Source organism: Pinus tabuliformis, chromosome Q (assembly GCF_031772625.1).
Source record: "Pinus tabuliformis cultivar Carrire ecotype Pingquan chromosome Q, CPIR1, whole genome shotgun sequence".
In the NCBI taxonomy this organism is placed as follows: domain Eukaryota; kingdom Viridiplantae; phylum Streptophyta; class Pinopsida; order Pinales; family Pinaceae; genus Pinus; species Pinus tabuliformis.
The window spans coordinates 923,554,380-923,560,379 of NC_142296.1; positions in this window are offsets into that span (position 1 = coordinate 923,554,380).

A 6,000-nucleotide genomic window follows, 5' to 3' on the forward strand; every position below is an offset into this window, starting at 1 on the left:
TGTATATGACATTATGACATGATGAGATACATTATCATATTTTTTGTTGATATTTTGAGGCTGAGTTGGGACTCAGGACTTACTATTCAGGACATGATTCAATGTTATGTGTGATTTTAGCGCTAGAAATGATATTAAACATCTTATATATTAGTTTTTTTATCATATTTATGTGTCAATGTATTTATTTTATGTTGTAGATGGTTTAGATATTAAAAAAATTGAAAAAAAATGAATATTTTTGTGCCAAACGATTTTTTCCCGATTTTTTCCGCTTTTTTCCCGATTTTTACGATTTTTTCCGCTTTTTTCCCGGCGCCGAATAAATCCCGATCGCGATTTTAACAACATTGGCTTAAATGTGTTAAATGGTTGTTTGTACCTGCTGATTTTTCATTTCTGCATTTTCCAGCATTCTGTAAAATTTCCAGAATTTGTGTTTTCAGCAAAATTTATTTTTCAGTTGTTGAATGTATGGATATGGGAAAGGGCATTTAACTATTTTGGAGAAATAAGATGAAACTGAAAACCGGGGTGGGAAATGAGAAATTTTTACACATAACAAAGATGAAAGCACACAAAGAGCTAACCACATGATCAAAAACAAACTCACGCCTCAGTTGCACAAAAAAAATAGCACCACTATCCTCAAGCAATGCCAAATCAGCACATCCATCCCCAAATAGCACTAATCCCCAATCAATGAATCCTCAAACCAACTCCAAAAATGCTTGGGAAATTGGCAGTCCTAGAAGATATGTCTAACTCTTAATACTAGCAAACAACTGTAATATCCCCTTTGAAGAACGTAACTAGTGTGTGTCTTCATAATTGAAATTGAGTCATGATGAAATGTATTTGTCCAAAGAAAGAAAAAGGAATTTTATCATAAAAGATAATTATTTATTAGCATGGGTTAAAAGCTTTATTATTTTATTTTTAGGTCAAAATCTCCATTGTGGCTTCTAGGGTTTATGTCTTGAGTCCTAGTCCCTGTCATCTTGTAATAGACCTTTCTTGGGCTTCATCTATCAAGAAAAAAAATTATTTTGATATTAAATGAGTCAATTAGGCCTCCTCCACCAAGTCGGCCTAATTGGGAGCCAAAAACTACTATATATAGGCAGCAACTCAACCTCATTTGGAGCACAAGACAAGCAAAGTTCAATCTGCAATTTTAGGAGAAGAAAAAAAAGAGTGAAATACCTAAGAAGAAGAAGAAGACCCCAGCGAAAAAGGAGGAGACTTTTGTCAAGCAAGAAGAAGCCAAAAATTCTCAATCTACAGCCACACGTTCGAAGTTTCTGGGTTGCAGGAATGCTGAAAATTTCAGATCTACAGGAGGGTCGAAAATCTGGGAGCTGGAGGGCCAAAATTCTACATAGTAGCTGGGTTGAAGCTGTTTGACTACTGAAGTTTGAACAATCATTCTGGAAGGCTGACTTGGTGGAGTGAGGAAGGTCTTGGTTTGTCTTAACTTGATTTGAATCTATTAGTGAAAGAGTTTGACAAGGTTTTCGCTATATAATTTTAGCCCTAGCTAAGTGCCTACATCTGGTGTCACTAATCTTCATGTTTTGATTTGATATATGCTTGATGAGAAGAACATAAAGAAAGCTAATAAGAAAATAAGAATATCACAAGTAATTGCCAACATAGGAAAATTTTTCTGCCTTTCTGATTTTCTAACATGGTATCGGAGCTAAGGTAAAAGAAGAGAAAAGACAGCTTGAAGATCTATCAAAAGAAGAAAGGATCAAAATAAAGGTTTCAAGACAAGATCATAAGAAGAAGGCTTATTGAAGGGAAGAATCTACATCTAGAAAATCTATGGCAACTTCAATGAAGACAAAGAATAAGCTAGAAGGAGCCACCAACTATAGAGCATGGAAGAAGAGGATGGATCTCATCCTTGCAAAACACAAAGTATTGGATTTTATTCAAGGAAAGGTGAAGGAACCCGCAGATGATGCAGGAAAAGAAAAATATAAGGAGACAGACATCTTAGCTATGATACGAGTTGTAGATGGAGTAAAAGACAATGTAATCCCCTATAAATCCAATATAGACACTGCAAAAGGAATGTATGAGGCTCTTTCCAAACTATTCACTATCAAGAACATTGGACAAATTGATAGTCTCAAGAATGAACTAAGAACAATGAAGATGACAAAAGATGACACTATATCTTCATATTTTGTGAGGATCTCCCGAATAAGAGATGAGCTCCAAGCTATTGATGAAATCATAGTAGACAAATAAGTTGTGATTGCTGCTCTACTAGGTCTACCAAAATCATGGAGCTCCTTTGCATCTAGTATTAGAAGTTGGAAAGAAACACCATCCTTTGAAGAAATGTGGAATGCATGCAGTCAAGAAAAAGCCTGCATCTCATTAGGAAGTAATAAGAAGGAAGAAGATGAGGACAACACTTCAAATGCATATTCTGCTCACTACAAGAAAAAGGGAGGAAACAAGAAGTTTAAAGGACCAAAGAAAAAGATTGACCTATCTAAAGTAGAATGTTATCATTGTCATTATATGAGACATTATAAGAATCGATGTCTAGAAAATCCTAGGAACAAGAACAAGAAAAGAGAAAGAGAACACGCAACAGTTGTTGATGAAGCTCCACCCAAGAAGAACAAGGTTGAAGAATTCAAAGTCAAAGACTTATATTATTAAGTCTTTTCTTGCATATCCTTCTAAGACTATTGTTTTAAAGTTTTGTAAAGTTTTTATTTTTTATTTATTTTTATCTAATATGTCTTGTTAGAAATTCTTGAATTGTTTTGATAAGTTGTAGATATCCCTAAAAATGATTGGATTAAGAGGGAGTCTTCACCAATTTTACCAAAAGATAAATATATTGTTCTTTGTTTCCTCTCTCATGATTAATTTCCTCCACACATCGAGATTTGTTTGTATTGCATGCTCATAATCCTTTCTTTGTATTTTCCTTGGTAGGAAAGCTTGCAGAATACACAAGGATTATGGAGGAAACTTCAAAGAAAGACTTGAATCATGAAAGAAGCTCTGCTGCAAATGAAGCCCTTCAAGAGAAGATGACATACAAGGTTTGTTAAAGAAAAACTCAAGGTATGTCTTAGACCATAAGATTTGCTACAAGATTCTCTTCATACAAAAAGGTATGATCATTCTTCATTTGAAAATTGTTTTATATTACTAACTCTCTTATGTCTAGGGTTTTGAATCATAAATATTCTTGTTAGGGTGATTAATCACTATATTTAATCTACCCTTATCATACTATCTCTTTCCATTTTATTCATTTTTGGTAAAACCCTATGTTGACCACTACGTGTCAACGACCCAGAGCAGTACACCCCTTTTTTTCACAAAAGGGATAATGCATAATCGATGTGTTCGTGCCGTCCAGCCATCATCATCAGCTTGATCATCATCTTATAATGTAAACCCATTCTGCATGTGTATAATGTAACTAATCTCGCAGATCTCTGTCGTGTATGTAATTACCTAAGTAAACCTACTTTTCTAGTGACGATTTACATTCCGGGAGGTTTCTTGTCTCACCGATCCATTCTCGGATGGTCGGCAGAGTTTTCTTTCAGCCTTACCCCAAAGCTGGAATGGATTTTGTCACTGGAATCTTAGGGGAGTCCTAGTGTTCTAGATCGAGTGTACGTAAAAGTGATTTGGGAATAGTCCTAACTATTTGGTTAGGTTATTTTATTACAAATTGCTTGGTCTGCTAGATTATATTTGTGTCGCGGAATTGGGTAGTCTGTGAGGGTCTTTTGCAAATGGGTTTTCCCCCTTGAGATGTAAAAAATGTAAAAATCATGATGTAAAGTGTCTTGAGGGTTGAAAAAATAATTTATCCCCTCATAGGTTAATTAATTAAATTTTCTGGCCAAAATTAATTAAAATCCTAAGCCAGAAATTTAATTAATTCTAGGTCCTAGGTAAATTTAAATTCTCCGAAGGAAAAATTCGTCGGTCCTTAAAAATTAAATTTTAAGAGGTCCAGGGACTAAGGTAAATTAATTATTTTGTTAAATTTTAAGCCTTTGGTCCCTAGGATTAAGTCAAAGTCAAAATTTTGAGGAAATTAATTCAAAAAATTAATTTTTGAATTAATTAAAATGCATTTAATTGAAAAATTCGAATTTCCTCAAGAATTTAAAATTTCGACGGATGAGATTAAAAGGAATTTTGATCCTCATCAATAGTCGAGATTGCTTTGACAAGGATCACTCGAACTAGTCGTTGGAGGATTTATCTTTAAATAGGAGGTCATTTGTCAGTCAATTCATCCGATCTTTGGATCATGTGCTAAGCGAAAAGCTCTCTTGTAATCTTTTTATGAGCAATAAAGAAAGACTTTGGGGTTAATTTCTGTTGGTGTTACTCTTCGTGGAACTACTATAAGATGTGTCATTTTCATGCATAAATTTCTTTTTAGCCATCGATGATAGCTTTCTAAAGAGTGATTTGAGTACAGGTATCTTGCTCAGTCGCTGGGGTTTGAATGATAATTTAAGTTTTGAATATAATAGCAGGTATCTCTATATATCTGAATTTTATTATCATTTTTTCGCTCTATGTTGATGGTTGAATTGAGTCTTGCAGGAAAGTCTTGATTTTTAAATCATCGAGCGTTCGAGGAAGTTTTCAGTTGGACCAGCCAATACCCGATCCGTGTTTTCTGAAGAGACCAGTTTAATTTGATCCCAGGCTCATCATAGGATATTTTTTATGAGTGATGCATGAAGGGTTTTGAGCTCAACACCTCCTTTAAACTTTAAAATTTTTTATTTTTTCTGTGCTAAATCGATAAATCTTGTTGTTGAGAGCCTCAAATTATTAGATCTAGGAGCGAATTCAGACTCATACTCCCTAGATCTGATAGATCTGTCATTCATGTATACAGATCTGTAATTATTTTCAGTTTTATGACTTGGGTTTTCTGGGTTTTAGTTTTTTGGGTCATGGTATATATCGTTTGGGTGTCTCTTGTTGTCTTGTAGCTACAGATCTGAAAGAGAAATCTGTATAGAGTCCAGATCTAGGCCCTGGAGGGTAAGATCTGGATCTCTGGGGTTCATCAACATCATTGTTCAGGAATATTATTCAGCATTTTGCAGTCTGGGGGTTTAAATCTAATTTTTTTTTTAATCTGGAAATATTTTGAAGGGTTTCATAAAAATTCTAAAGCAGAAAATTTTAATATTTAATTTAAGATTTCCGAAAAAAATTTAAGGGATTTCTGGGCCACTAGTTTGCTGGTTGGTTTCTTTGATATGTGGCCTGATTTGTGGAGTTCACTGTGCATTTCGAATTTTTTTTAGAGGGCTCACAGTCATTTTGATGCTACTACATTCTCTAGAAAATTTGCAAACCCCTATTTGCTACCTGGGTTTTTCAGTCACCTCTCCATTCATCTGTCCACAGCATTTCTTCATTCCCTCACCCGCTCAAATCTGCAGCCATTCATCGCTAAATCCCTTTCTGTTGCCTGCCCCGGTTGTGTGCTATTTCAAAACCAGCAAGGAAACCCTCGGCCTCACTTCCTTTCTGCCTAAGCTGCTACCATAGCTTCCTCTTCCTGCAAATTCGTCCTTAAACCTCGCTGCTCCATTTCTTGGCTTCGTCCAGCCTGCAAGCCCTAGTCTCTTCAAGGATCCGCGTCCATTACCATTCTTCGCTCCTCATCCATCGAGCAGCACATCCATCATCGCTCTCCGCAGCTCTTCCTCCTGCGTGTTGCCTCCTCCAGCTGCTCTTTTCGCTACCCATATAATGCCTCCTCTCTTGCTGCGTGTAATTTCGTTGCCTATCCACAATCCTTAACCCCGCATCCTCCATATCTACTGCTAACCAGCGCTGCCCAAACCCTCAGACGTAGCTTCCTTCTCGCCTCTCATCGTTTCTGTCAAGCCCTCCTTCCGTCGTTGTCCAACTCTAGTCGTCGACCTGCAAGTAGCGAACAATCCAAAACATTTGATTTTGTTTTTA